Below are 15,660 nucleotides of genomic sequence, written 5' to 3' on the forward strand. Positions count from 1 at the left end.
CCTGCGTGTGATGTTGTAATACCTGCCTGTACAGCTCTGAGAATTCAAACGATTCGCTTATACCCACGTGTACGTTTTCACAAGCGAAATATTTCATTTCAACGCCTTCTGGTATCATATATATATATTCATGTACACCACATGCGATTCTGCGATGATAATCAGCAATTTGCAGTAAAGTGCGAACCTCCTCTAACGGAGAAAACCCTCAAAGCCCTCAACTTGGGGCTGAATTGCACCTCCAACTCATAGATGTCGATGAATTAGCATAAGAAAAAAAGTAGAGGGTACGAATTCAAGCATCCTTCTTCACCCGTTTCTCAAGATTTGCAAACAAGGTGTTCTTTTTTTAAGGGAAATACAGTACTTCCTCCTCTCGCAGGAGTTAAGACAAACGTGAGTAGGCATGAGCCCCGTTCAAATTTTTCATTCAGGTTAAAATACCGCGTGAGAGTCTCTCGCTCCTTTCGAGGGAGGGAGAAAATTAGTACCGTATATTCTCGAGAAGTGCTTTTTGCCGTATAATTTAATACGTAGACACGGTACCCTAATTATTATACCTACCTCATGCCTTCAAATTTATATAATATAAACATGATACATATCTTTATTCCTCAAAGTGGGATAAAAATTCTAACTTGCGTGTTGGAATAATTTCAGAAAATTAGGAAACTAAGTAAATAAACAACGTCCCCGGAGATGTATAAATATATGTATTGTACAAGAAAGTGAACAAGCATAGACTATAAGCTGTTTACACTACTGTGGGTATGCATTTATTTGTGTTAGTAATTGCTCGAATCTATCGCATAAAATTCTACACCACAGTAGCACACGGCGGGAAACTTTACCTATCTTTCAAAGACGAGTTGCGGAGAAATCGTTTTCTCCTCAATCATAGCTGCGTGTACGCAAATGAAACAGTCGTACAAAGTTGGCGTACGTCAGCTGCGATGCGAGGAAGTGAAATATAGACTGCAGCAATGGAGGCGTTATATCACACATTTATCGATACAGTTGCGATCAAGGTGTAATAATCGTTCGGAATTCAATATGCAAAAATATGGAGGCACCGGTTCCAATTTCACAATACCTTTATAGATAACGTGTCGTGTTCCGCCCTGTTTCGCGCCTACGTTCAGTACACGGACAGCAGGTGAGTACGGAAAGAGCATGACTACGGAACGAGTAGGTATCTGGGAAATATATTACATATCATAAATCGAGTCGGAACTAGGTGCGTACAATTGTATATTTGTATTTATTTCTTTATATAATTTCGGCTGATTGTCAGTATCGTAAAAACAGATGAGAACTTTGACCGTGAATATCGTGAACAGGGATTCGAATTTATGTAAGTCGCGTGCTTCTGGATACAGGCGGTCTAATAAAACGGAAGCGTAGAGAAATTATTTGTCGAGCAATTTGGTCGTGGAGATAAACAAATGGATGAAGAGAGAGAGAGAGAGAAAGAGAAAGGGAAAGAAAGAGAAACGTACGACTCGCTGCGGCCGAGGGGAGGATTGCCCGGAATTTCTGCAATTAGGTTAATGCCAAAGTAAAACAGAAAATAAGAGTCGCCCAGCGTAATTTAATTTATAACTCGCAGGGCACAAACCGCGGGCAGCCGCAAAGCGAGTAACATCAGTTACAGCTGCAGTTGTAACGAAAAAAAAGGTGAAACAACAGGGTCGAAAAGAAGTACGAAGCACGCCAACCCCCCCGCCCCCCACCCACACAATTTTCCATAATCTCGAATTCACCGAGCCAGTAATACAGACGTAACCCCGAACGGGATGAACTTCGTAGGTGAAAATGTCGACCGTATTACTGCAGCTCGGCATGATCGAACAGGATGTAATTTAGCCGTGCCAATATCCGGCTGCATATCTCACTCGGTGAGTTTGACTTGTATACCGTGTATACCGAACAACGTATACAATTTTGCACATCGTACGAGGTGCAAGTCGAACCCTGCACCCGTGGGTGCTCATTTATATGATATATGTATGTATGTATGTATATGTATGTATGTATGTATGTATGTCGGAATACGTGTCACGCCTACACACATTCATGTCATGGGGGATAATGCGCCGTAGGCACGGGGTGTCATGCGGGATAAAATTTGATTATACGGAAGCAGCTGTTATCGGCTAACGTTTAGTCGGCATAAAGCAATTAATAGGACGAATATAGATATACCTACCAAGTTGTCCCGCCGAGGCCGCGAAGCCAGTATATGTATACGCGTAGGGTATTCTAATTATATCCAACTCGTGAAGCCTGGCATTAATTTACCCCTAGCCAATATCGTGAGATGCTAAGTCGATTCCCCCTCTGCACTCGCATTAAATTTGCTCGAAGATTAGGTGTGTACATATACGTAATGTACTGTAAATAACAAATTTCCTACCTCTGATCACTTCCTCCTGACCCGTAGCCAAATTTCAAACTTCTCCGTCCCGAAATAGATCAGAACTGAAAGCAATCTAAGCATCGCTAAATTAATCGCTTCTTTCGAACCGCCATGATCGTTACCTTTCTCCACAATTCAAGATGCGATAACTTGTTTATAATAGATTCTGGTACGAAAAGGGATTCCTTAAGAACGTAAGGATCAATAGGGACCAGCATCTGATGTGCATTTGAAATTCGGATTTTTCCGTCCGCGTCGAGCCTCGATTAATCTGGGGCACCGGTATGATTTAAATTTGACAAATGGGAATAACTTATACCGCGCCACTGAACCCGTGTTACATACCCATTTGTCAAAGTTACTCCCCCTGCAAACGAACAAACGGATATCAGTTCATACTCCGATATTTGAAAGGAACAAAAATCATTCGCGTCATCGATTCGATGCTTCAAGGACGTTCAAGACACTGGTGTTCAAGATCGTAAAAGGATTCGAGGGCCTCTCTACGACACTACAAACAACTGGCCAAAGTTTCGTCCTCCACGCCCAGTGGTTCGTTCGAGGTACGTACATGTACAACGTACAACGACGTCCCGAGAAGTTGTACTATTATAGACGGTGAAGAAGAAACATGACAGAGTAAGAGGTACGGGTATATTTACATGTCTGGCTGCGTGGCTGGTCCAGATCGTTAAACTTTCGTCCCCAAAGATGAAACATACGATACGGATGTTACGTTACATATGTCATACCTACGATATTTGCAGAAAGACGCAGCTATACGTTAAACGATAAAAAGAGATCGATCGCTTGTCCCTCGATCGCTAAACGGGCAGCTTCCGGTAGAGGTCATCGCTATAAACCCATTTAGGAATCACGAGACATCCCGTATACCCATCCATCCATCCGTCCATCCATCCATCAGTCCATCCATCCATCCACCCAAATGTATTCTCGAGGCCATTCGCACGTTTCACTGAAGTTGAAGAAAAAAAAAAAAAACATTCTCCTTTTCGTGTGGCAATATTTCAGGAGAAGATTACCGTTGGACTTGTGCAGGAGAACTCGGTCCAGTGTCAAGAAAAAGCTGAAGCGAGGGGGGAGAGATTTCCAATTTGTAAATGTTGAGCCTTTAATTAATACCGCCGCATTTTCTTCGGGGCGTCTGGAGGATTTATCGACGACCAGAAGGCGGCAGGCTTCAGGGCAAAAGAGCCCTACAGCTCCGGGGGATCAATCAAATCCGCTCTACCCGTCACCGGCGGGGGTGGATGAGAATCATTAAATTCTTAAGTTCTATCGCTCGGTTAAAAATGCAGAGTATCACGTGACCATTTAGTATCGAACCGCTCACGGCTCGGCGAGAAAATATAACAAGGCATCAATTTGTACCGATATCAATTCCCGAACACGCGATCAAGAATATAATTGAAACAAGTAGATATCACAGCTAAGTATAATATAAAAGATTGACTGAAAGTTATGACGTACATAGGTGAATAACGTTCTTGGCAGTAAAACTCGAAGCCTGAAACACATATGCAGTTAACTATGTCATTCATTTATCGTGTATTTGTTGTATTTCTTTTTTCAAAATTCAGTAATATAATTTCCGTTTCCAGATTTCATGCAACGTATAAAATATAAAGTATAAGTATGAAAATCGTGTGTGGAAAACTGTTTCAATTGCGTTTTGATAGTGCAATAAATACCCGAAAATATCAGAAGTAACCTTTGACGGGGAAAAATCGAAATCGAGAAAAATCGAGGATGTTATTGTAACGAGATTAAAAAGCAACGTAGGAACAAAACAACGAATCGAGGGTGCGCCGGATGCCGTGAGTGGAATCGCTCGGCGAAGGGACTATGATACATGTTGGAGAGAAAGAGGGATGCTATCGAAACTCGAGTACTCGGGAGAAATAATAATACCTACATGTTTACAACAATGCACCGTGCGGAAAGATATTCGCAGACGACTTGCTGTTTTATAAAAATTGCTTGGTTGTATACCCATGTGAAGACACGAAATCCATTGTGAAAATCATCGTTATAAAAAGAAAATCGAACTGAAAAAATACTACGTCGCATGTACCTAGTTCAGGTGTGTGTGTGTGTGTGAAAAAATGGCGAAAATCGCTCAAGCCGTATCGGGGAAAAACGTTGAGATAAATTAATGGGAAGATTTGCCGAGGCAGCGGAGATTAAATCGTACGAGAGTTCAAGAGTCTCGATATTCTTCTGGAAAGCTCGTCGAGGTATAAGGATTTTAAGAGAAGAAGTGAAACAAATTGTGTCAGAAAGAGAACGGTTAGTCGAGGGGATCGTTGCTATTACTGCAAAAAGGAGAGAGAGAAGAAGAAGATTAAAGAGAAAGAGGAAACATGTTTTAGACGAAAAAAATCTGATCCTATAATACAGGTTAGTTTGCGTCAACGTTTACCTTTTCTCTGACAGATTTTGTTTTCTTTTTTGTTTTCCTCCATTTTTGACGGTACCTGGGAATCCTTGTAGGTATAATCCCGATTCTCTCGCCGATACCTCCCGCGTGCCTGAGCTGACAACATTACCTTATCGCGTATAAGCCGCTCGGCGGCTAATTTGCACGTTCGCAAGTTGTACATACAGGGGTAGGTATGTGCATCTCTCTGTACACGTGTATATTGCACATGGACATTTAGATACACGTCTATGTACGGACGTAGAGTAATATTGTGTAATTACAGAGAGCGAATGCGAGCGCGCGAGCCGAATGCTCGACTAAACTCGCGACTACCCAAAAGCTTAAACTTGCTCCTTCGTAGTTCCGCAGTGAATCCGTGTCTAATTATTCGAAATGGTAAACAAAAAGGGTTATTTATGGGAATGGCAGTACAAACGTCAGCCGAATAAACACGTTCAACCCGCCTGAAATGGTTTAATTCAGAGCCCCTCGTCACTCAGCACAAGCATGTACTTCATCCTGTAGGTACACGTAACTTTTAACTATGTATTATACATATATATATATATATATATATATATATAGGTGTTCAAAGGACATTCCAAACGGAATGACGTAACAATCTTGAATTCTTAACGTCAATAACTTCCATTAGTTATATCGCCATGTAAGATTTCTTCGGTCTTTTTACCGAATTTCAGAATCCCTCAAGGGTGAAATTGTATCGAAGTTTTGTCGACGTTACGGCTGAACAATCCGCACGACCGCAGAAACCTTGAAAGATAGAATAGACATGTGCCGTGTATTTTCATGCCAAAAATTGTAGGAAAACAGCCGTGGCGCATGAGACGAAAGTTAGAGGTTAGAAAAAAAAAAATTGGAATTCACCTGGAAGCGGTGGAAACGCATGAAATATTCCCAACGTGAACGTTTAGCTGAAAAGTTTGAAAACTCGTAAGGTAAACCTGGAAAAAATTCACGGTGGTATGTTTTTGCAGCATGCCCGAAATTATAGTGCAGGTGTTGTAACGGCAGGGAGACGCGTCGAAGTTTGAGAGACGAAAAAATTATAAACCGCCGGAAGGAAGGTGGAACAAACGAACAAAATACTCCCACAGGCATCCGCAGCTGCCGCAAAGTTCGGAAAGTCATACGGGGTTAGAAAAATTCACGGTGGAATTTTTATTTATTTTTTTTTCACGAGCGAGATAGATATGTTTAGTGAGTACTGATAAAACGGCGCGTTTTACGCGTATAAATCGAATCACGAAGTCGAAAAGGTTCGTAGTACGTTAATTTTCCCTTCTCTAATTTTGGAAATTTCAAAAAATTAGCGTTGATGTGTGCTTTTGACGAATGAATAATAATGCGTTCTCGGCAGCAGATCGCGAAATATCAGTTGCAAAATTCATTATTAATCTAAGTTTCCGAAGCGGTTGAAACCTGCGGTAAATTCGAGAAGGTTCTCTCTAAATTTGAACACTGAAAATTGTGAGAAAAAATTTCACGGCGCAACGCAAAGACGATCGATTCCATGCGCAGCATTGAAGACTGGACGCGCATTGAAGAGAGCGGGTCGAACTCACTTGACGAAACGGAGAAAGAGAGAGGAAGAAAGAGAGAGAGCGATCTGCGAGAGAGAGAAAAATAGGAAGCTTGGGAGTTCGAAAAGGATATAACCTGAGACCCGAACAGTTGGTGCTGCACGCTCCTTCCGATCGTAATCTACCTTTAATATCCTGGCCGTGAAAGAACAAACCGCGATCTGATAGCCTGGAGAGAAAGAGAAGGCGTGCTATATAGGGTGCATGTAACAGGCAACCCTTAACGTAATCTACATATCATGGGTATACCTGTTTGCTCAAACTTTGACGTAAAGTCTTGCGGTTGGTTCGATCACGGAGAGACTTGGGTGAAAGTCAAAGTTTCACATCTTTAAAGAATTATGACTGAGATTTTTTGACAATTTCAGGTTGAGCACTACCTGATCAGACTCAGGCAAAGATCGGTCAGCTTTATTGATTTTTGAAACAACGTACCAATGTATTAATTTTTTTTGATTTTTTTGACGCACAGTGATGGTTACCAAAATTGAGTAGCTGGTATCTATAGGCAGATATGTACAAAAATTTAACTGCGAAATTATATATCGTGTGAATTTAAAGGTAGATGGCCACACTTTATTCACGATATTTTCAATGTGTCAGGTTTAGTCAGGATCAGATCAGGTGCACCCTAGTAGAGTTTGCCTGACCTGAGCCTGCTCAGGGTCGAATCAGGCGTGCCCTATTCAGATATGCCCGATTTCAAACTGATCTGAAATTTCTACTTGGTAACGTAGCTGTTATTAAGAAATGAAAATGAGAGTAACAATGGAGTAGATTAAAAATAAATTAAAAATGAAGTAAGTGCGGCAAACGTAAGAACGAGAGGAAGACAGATTGAGAATCGGGTATAAGGAGGAAGCGGAGCAAAGATGAGAGCAAAAGGAAGCGGGGATATAAGGGAGCGGAGGTGAGATCAGGGTGATTGCGAGAGGAAGAGGGGATATGACACGGTTGTAGGAAAGGTGAGGGACGCAGAAAGGAATGAAAAATCATCGGTCGGGATTTGGTATTGTAATAAATCTGTCTTATCTGCTCACTCACCGCGTACAGACACAGCGAAAAACTAATCATGGATTGTGGAAGGTCTGCCTTTTCTCATAAAATTTTTATTTCGTTTCGTTTTTTTTTCGATCCTCTCTCTCTTCTTCCACCGTCTTGGTTTTGTATTTCTTTCAGTGTGTTCACGATTTACGAATCTCGTGATTCTTTTCGCATACTTTTACTGTATGTATACGTACATTATATGCGTAAGCAATTACTGCACAGCGAAATGAGTCGAAACCTGAGTAGAATAAACATTACTGTGTAATTTCCGCGGAGGTAAATCCATGCGAATGATCAACTTCCCTCGGAATTTGAATTAATTTTCAATTCACCATCTGTACGGTATTTAAATACGTTCCTCAGTGCAAACTCTGTTTCCTACTTTTTACCGCGATTCTACAAACATTACCTACTACGGGGAGAGTTGTGCAAATACAATGGGCTGCGATGATAAGCCGGAGCCTGGCTCGAATCTGATATTTGATCGGTACGAAAGCTGGAAACGGAGATGGCGGCTTAGTCCTGATTCAGGTTTGCTCTTGAGAGCTGGTACAGCCGCCCGTACTTCAGAGCGATACTTGCGCCTTGTAATAACAAGGAACGAGCCGAGTCTGCAGCAGAAATTCTCGGCGATGGCCAACGGGGACCATAAAAAGGAGTCGAAACCGGAGGAGAAATATATATCCGAGTTTCCCCGGTTGGAAAAGGGAGGCACGTAGCAAAAGGACCCTTCGGATCTTTTCAGTGAGGAAGGATCCCGAGGAGATAGATCTCGTCCGCTGACCCGTTGGACAAGTCGTTTCTTCGTCCGATTATTGCCAATGGAATTTAAGAGAGCTGAGAATTGATATTTTTCACCAACGGTTGAAAGTACCTGTCGGGTTCTTTCTTCCCGCCCCTACCTGTACATAGACTCTTTGGATCGTTACCGATATCTTCATCCACCTTTTCACGCATGGTCGATTTCGCAGTCATGACCGCTTGCAATTGTTCGTATGAATTATGTACTTCTTGAATGGAAACAAAACAGAGGGAATCGAACTGTGAAAAGGTACAACTCTGCTCGCCGTGTATGTTGGAAAAGTTAGCACGAATTGGAAAGAAGGAAAGATCGGAAGGAGAGAAAGGATGGAGAAGGATATCCCGCAACCCTGCGAAAGCCAGAGGCCAAGACAAACGCGGCGAGGTTAGGACTCGGCTCTATCAACGCCATAAACTTAAAACTGACAATGCCTACTTCCTCCTAGTGCCTTCTACTGCAGCCGCGGATAACGTGCAGGGTACCACGGCTACACGGTCTGCGGATGCGGGGGAAAACGAAGCCCTATATATTATGTGAAAGGGTGGATTTAGTGGGGAATTTGGCGGCCACTTTTTTATCGCTTCACTACGGAAAGAGGGGTCCTACCGATCTCTCATGGCGCTCGCGCTGCTTTGGCTACGTGAGGTAATTTGTCATTCGCAAGGATATTTGAAGAGGAAAAGAGAGAGAGAGAGAGAGCTGGTCAGAAAAAAAAAAGAATAGCGTATAAAAAATCCTGCCCATTTTCTCGTTGAAGAAAAACACATGAATCAAAGAACTCTTCGGTTGTATGAGGTTATGAATTTTGCTTAGAAAATTTAGAGCGCGTGTTACATGCAATGTAATAATATTTCCTTGCAGGAGCGGACTCAAGCGTGAAGTAAACTTTTTCCCATCCACCGTACTGCGCCGATATATACGTATACCTGTATATTTATTGTAATGTGCGTCTCAACAGTTGAACTTTCCTTTTACCTTCGATACAGAACTCGACCGATTCCGTGCCCTCGAAAAATGGAAGAACAGCGTTATTTTATAATTCGAAACCTATACAGCAGCAGCGATCTCGAAGGTGAAAGGGCGCGACGCGGGGGTTGGAATTACTACTAAATCCAACAAGGGCAGAGGTTGAATGTCACCGAAAAGACAACGGGAGAGAAACTTTCGAGGGTAAAACTGTATGTGTAAAGGTCCACTTTCGCATACTGAAAGTAAAGTTGTATTATATCCTCAAAGTTGTCTTTCACCAGGCCGGTTGCGCGACACGCATGCGTCTGCACAGGGTGTACATAGGTTTACAATATACACGAGAGAGAGAGGGAGAGAAAGAGAGTAAACATATACGTACAACCAGTGGTGGATGTTCTGCCTGAATAAGTTGGTTAAATGGTGTTAAAAGCTGACGCCGTTGACTGAAAGAGGGTGCTGAGGGAAAATTGAAACAAGAACTACCGATGCGCGCGTCTCTTCCTTTTCCCCGGATGCAGGCCGTGTACCTATACGTACACGTATCCTCACGTATAAGACACGCAGGAAGAATATTCTCCCGCGACGTTATTGTCAGCCGCGTTAAACACGGAAAGATTAATGGAAGAATTGAACCTGCTCTCCTACGTATTCCTTCGTAATTTACTCCCGTCCGTTGTCAAAAACAGGGTGGGTAGGTATATATATTATACAGATATATGATGGTGGGTCTTGGATTATATACCTATAGGTATTATACAATAGCACGGAAATATGCGGACGCACGTTGTTCACGAATTCGTATTACGAATATCCGAATACGCCTGCACGATCCTATTGTGTGTGTTAAGATTAACCCTTTCAGTCATAGTGTTAAGTATTCTTACCACCCACTGAAATGTTCATTTTTCTTATGTTCAAAGAACTTTTCAACATATTTCTTTGCGGCTTTTTACTATTTCTGACAGTATACTAATTAATTTTCAATACTCGAGAGTTATTATTGCGATATGATGTAAATTATTATTCAAACAATAATAAATTTCGAATTCGATCGAATCCGGAGCAAAAACTCCGTCCATGGATTTTTGGAGTCGCTGATTACGACTCTGAAAGCAGATTTTGAATATCCAGTATAGCAAATCCAACCAGCAATCCCAAAAACCCATGCATAGAGTTTTTTGACCGGAACCGATCAAATTTGAATTCTTCGATCACCACATTGCAGCCGCCATCTTGAATTTTTGAAATCTGATTGTAGATTTGTAATCAGCGACCCCAAAAACCACAGAATACTATCTTGTTACAAAAATTTACTCGGCATAATAATGTATGACTCAAAGTTAAGCCCTTCTCGCAATTATATTCGTTAAATTGTCTGCCGAAAGTCAAAATTTTGTCAATTATTCATTCAAAACGACCGTCTTATTTCCTCGCTCGTTGCCTTAAACCTCGAACTATCCATTATTTTTCCCTCTCATATTTCCCGACGAAAAGACTTTTGCTCCTCATCAATTTAGCGCAAATGACCAATGTATCATTTTTGGGCAGAAAATTAATTTTACTCGTTTCACCGAACTATAGCTTTACGGGTCTGAGCACTAGAAACTAAATGTCGAATCGATCATATCCGAAACAACTACATGACCGTGGAGATCTGAAATTTTCAAGATATACTCGGTTACTACTCAAACTGGAAATCTCCTGTTTTTTCCTCAACCGACTTCCGGTTATTTATTCTGTGGTAAATACTGTTTAGCAACCAAGCAATGAAAAGCCTTGAAGGAGGGATTTCGCCTGCTTGTTTAATATCATAACCATGTCCCGTTTTTTTCACTTTACATCTTTCCCTCTACCCTTGGAATTTTTTCAGCCTTTCTCTCATTTCTTTCCGCCTCTATAATCCCGTAGACTATTGTCTCTCGTTTTATTTAATCAAATTTCAGGTAGGGGATACAAAAGGCCGGAGCATTTGGCGAGACCGTCACTGGGGAGAACCCTTGCTAATTTACAGAGTACACGGAGCAACAAATACCAGAAGGTTGTACAAGATTAAACGTAACTGATAGGTACACCCGCCAAGAGGGATGCCCAACAAATTCCAGTCGGCAATCGCAGGCACACGACCGAGTATCGAGTTTCAATCCCAATACTGGTGTAATTATCGCTCCGATACGACCATTTTATACGTTTACACCGATCCAAAGCAAATCCATCAAATCAGGACTGCGGCCAAGTTTAAGTATAGATATACAAAATTCAGGCAAACGCAGCGACCCCTTGCTAAAGTTCGGAGTGTGGTTTCAGGTTGAAAAACGTAGGTTAAAGTTGTCACGCAAGACGAAAGAATCGGAAAAATAAGTCCATACAAGAACTCCATGAAAAGGTCGGAGAAACTGAATTGCGATTATGGCAAAAAATGAGCAACAAATTACGGGACTAATTTCTGGTAGTGCTGACTTAATGAATATCAAATCCAATCATTCGTATACAGTCGCGGAAAATGACGCGATATTTGGGAAATAGACGAAGGAAATCGGTCCATTATCTGATTACCAAAAGCGTTATGAAATTAGCGCAACGTCGTCCCAACCGATTGAAGCTGAACGACCCGCACAGTCATCCGTATGAAAATTATGCTTGCAGACAAAGCCTATAATTGAGGATTAGCATTTATATTAGACCGAAATTCAAATCTCTGCAGTAGCATGTGCAATCAGTGCGACGATGCTGCAGGGATAATTTTTTTTCATCACATCGTCTTTTGAACGCTTATCTTCTCTGACATTTTTATTAGATACGTCGAGAAGAAATATCGTCACCGAGACATCATGGGCGTAGCTAATTCAACGCCGTTGGAAGAAAAAAAGTAATTGTATGAAGCAAAAATAAAAACCTACGAAATGACCGTCTGGAAGTGCCTTTTTTCTTCGTCTCCATTCAGCTTGTCAGTTTTATAAATCATATTGCATTATCTCCATCAGAGGACGAATTTGGTTGAACAACTTTTGCAATATTTCCACCCCTTCGGTAACTATTCGCCAATCGGTCATCCGGTACGAATGCAGATGAATTGTCACGTGGTACATCTTCCGGTGAATTACGAACGCGCGATTAAATGTTTCTCATATTACGTAAGAACGCTGAAAATACCGCGTGAAATCCACGCGTGTTTCTACCGATTTTCATTGCTCCTCTGTATTGAATTGATCTGTCGAGAGAAGTAATAGAATATTTCTCCGAGGCGAGAGGAGCTGAGCTTTCCAACCCGTTTCGAAACGGGTTGCGTACATGTCTTGCGAAAGGCGGAATCTTGTCGGGAGTTCTTAATTTCATTTTCGCCATACTCTCAACTTCGCCGCACGGTATACATAATGTATAGTATATGTAGCTACATATTTACATGTCGTACATAGGTATAAGGCATCGAGGTGATAATACAATTTCAAGAAAATTGCAGGCGCGGATTCGCTAGCTTGACAAAATTAACACCTTCCTAAAAGTATTTCTACATAGGGTAAAAACAGAATAAAGACATTAAAATCACTGAACAAATTCTGTGGAACTTTGATAATTTGTCGTAAGCGTACAGCTTCGGCGTTGGTAAAAAAATTAGATTCAAAGAACCGAAATTAGCAACTTTAACTAGAATATAACGTGTACTATTCTCACTTCAAATGATCACAAGGAACATCGTGACGCAGATGGTTTACTATTTTTGAAACTTTTTAACGATAATCAATTTGCATATTTCGGTTTATATAACGTAGCATGGAACGAGTTAATCCGTTTACACGCCAACACCGCATAATAACAAGTTCACAAACCCACAGGGATTTTAAGTTGCACATGTGTAGGATAGGGAAATTTCACTGAAAGTTTGTTGGTTGTTGCAGCCGGATCCCATCTACTCTACACAAATGAGTAATCGTGTACGTGTGTAAGGAAATGCGTTCGCTCACACGATCATCGTGTAAGCGTGAAATCATGTATTTAAGTTTAAATAGCTCTTTAACGCGTGTAATAATTGCGCCATGAACGTAGCTGCGAATCGTGAGCTAATCTTTAATCTCAGTACACATTTTTCGTCAACGTTTCAGAGTGACACGTCGAACGAATTTGCAGACTGTTTCAAGAATACAGATAAATGTAATCGAACAGACTAAGTATAACATGGGTGAAATTGATGTAAAGTGATTTGATCACGTGACATATCTACTTTATGTACGAACAACAGGATACGTGGTTAATTAAATGTATGGATAAAGTGTAATTAACAGGTATATAGCAAGTCAATAGCGAGAACGTTGCGGGCACGGAAAGTGTACGATGTGAAATGATGAAAAATAATTTGTGAAATTGAAAAAAAAAGCTGATACAAAATATATTAAACAGACTATAATCATACTGCAGTTAGAAAAGAGTTTATTTACCGTAATCGAAAAGGTAAACAGTGTAAATCATGCAGTTTTAAATTGGCGACAGAATATTTTTCACAATGAAAACGTGGCAGGCACCGCGCGTACATATACGAGTATAAGTATTTACGAGCTCGCTGCTGTACTCCAATTTCAATGCCTGTGGCGACTACAAGCGTTGTTCTGCGGTTTGTTTTTCTCTTCATTTTTTTAACTTTCCACCGCTATTTCATGTCAAATTTGACGACAGAACGACGCCCAGGCGATTTATTGATAACGATAGTTTAGGATTCCGCCACGGTGTTGTAATATACACGGTATAATATGTATTTATACGCACACCCGCATGATTCACGTCGCGTATTTGTTATATCTTTTAAGCTCGTTCATCATTGGCAGCAATATTATATACACCCACATCGCAGTCCGGCTTCACGCGATACAACAAACCTAAACCTACGATTCTCGTTTTCATACACCCGACGATCTATACAAAACTGGAAACTGGGGAAAAGTCCCCAAGTATTTGAGCCAGGAGTTTCCAGGCTATTTTTTGAAAATTTCAAGGGTACTTACAATGATATTTGTAATTGGATTTTTACAACGAACTGTATATATGGGGTTTTCCATGCCAACTTGAAAAGATTATTTGGCTATCTTTTTTCATTGTGTAAAATGAGTATTCTTGATTTTTTTCAAATTTTTATTCATCCCGGTTTTCGAGTGATCAATTTTCCAGATATACACATTTTTGATGACCACTCATTTTTTAAGCGATTATGATGTGTTTACTATCACTGCACGGATTTACGAAAACAAGGTGGTGAAATTGTTAGGGAGGAAACCAACTTTCCAGGTAACATGTATCGAAAGTGGAATTGCTTTGTCTTCGCACTTAATTTTCAATTCGAAATCTAAAACTTAAAAAATTCCTGCGTCAAAGACGAAACTTTTAAGTCTGGCTCCGTGGAATCTATCGTGGAACTATGATTGCTCCGTATTTATTCTGAATTTTGAAGATTTCGAAATGTGATTTTTCCCATAATTCATGAAGCACTGATACGTAGTAATTAGGCATGAGCAATTTATCGTATCGAATCGACGTGTAAAAAGTGTTATTTTCGAGTCAACCAATAACGCATTTTTAATTAGCTGATAGAATACAACGGTAAAATTACGATTCAACAATAAATCTTGCTTCAAAAGTTGTCACGGTCATCGGGCATGTGTATCGAAAAATTTGTTCATCCACGCGGTTATGCTCGTGCAGATTTTGCAACACAAGGGATAAATTTTGCTCTTAAATTTTTGGCAGGAAATCGTAGCGATTTTGAATTTTCACGAGCATTCTACCCATCGAATTGAATGATAACGCGGAATTTAAAGAAGAGGGGAAAAAGCGTGGGTGTTAGACAGATAAATGAAACACTCGGCTCGGTACCGTGAATTGAGGCCGCGTAATTGTAAGAGAAATTGGAATCTACGATTCAAGCACGCGTATAAAGGGTATAAAGCAATTCCTCGATCGACTCACCTATGTGCCTAGGTGTCGGTCCGTATGTAATTGCATTCGACATACATGCCTGTATATACCTACAACTGGATGTCGAACAACAGGGAATAGAACGGAAGTATCTTCGCGAAAATAATGTTTGTTCCAAACGTCATTTTCGAAATATCGTCAAATCGAATGCGCCACAAGTCATCGACTGACGCAAATTCGAAGACAAAGAAAGTTCGGCTTTGGATAAAAATTTCAAACAAATATAATAATTTCCCAGGTTTCCCGGAAAAAGACAGTATCAATCAGTGCCAATCGTAGCTCATGAATTGTATTTGCATGCATAACAACAGAAATTTACTCACCAAAAACCTCGCCGATGATTCGAGTGCTGTCATCTCTGGCCCAAGCTGCTCTGCACGTCGATTATTCGCCATTTTCGAATCCTCGAGAAGCCTGC

This window comes from Neodiprion virginianus, chromosome 6 (assembly GCF_021901495.1).
Source record: "Neodiprion virginianus isolate iyNeoVirg1 chromosome 6, iyNeoVirg1.1, whole genome shotgun sequence".
Classification (NCBI taxonomy): Eukaryota; Metazoa; Arthropoda; class Insecta; order Hymenoptera; family Diprionidae; genus Neodiprion; species Neodiprion virginianus.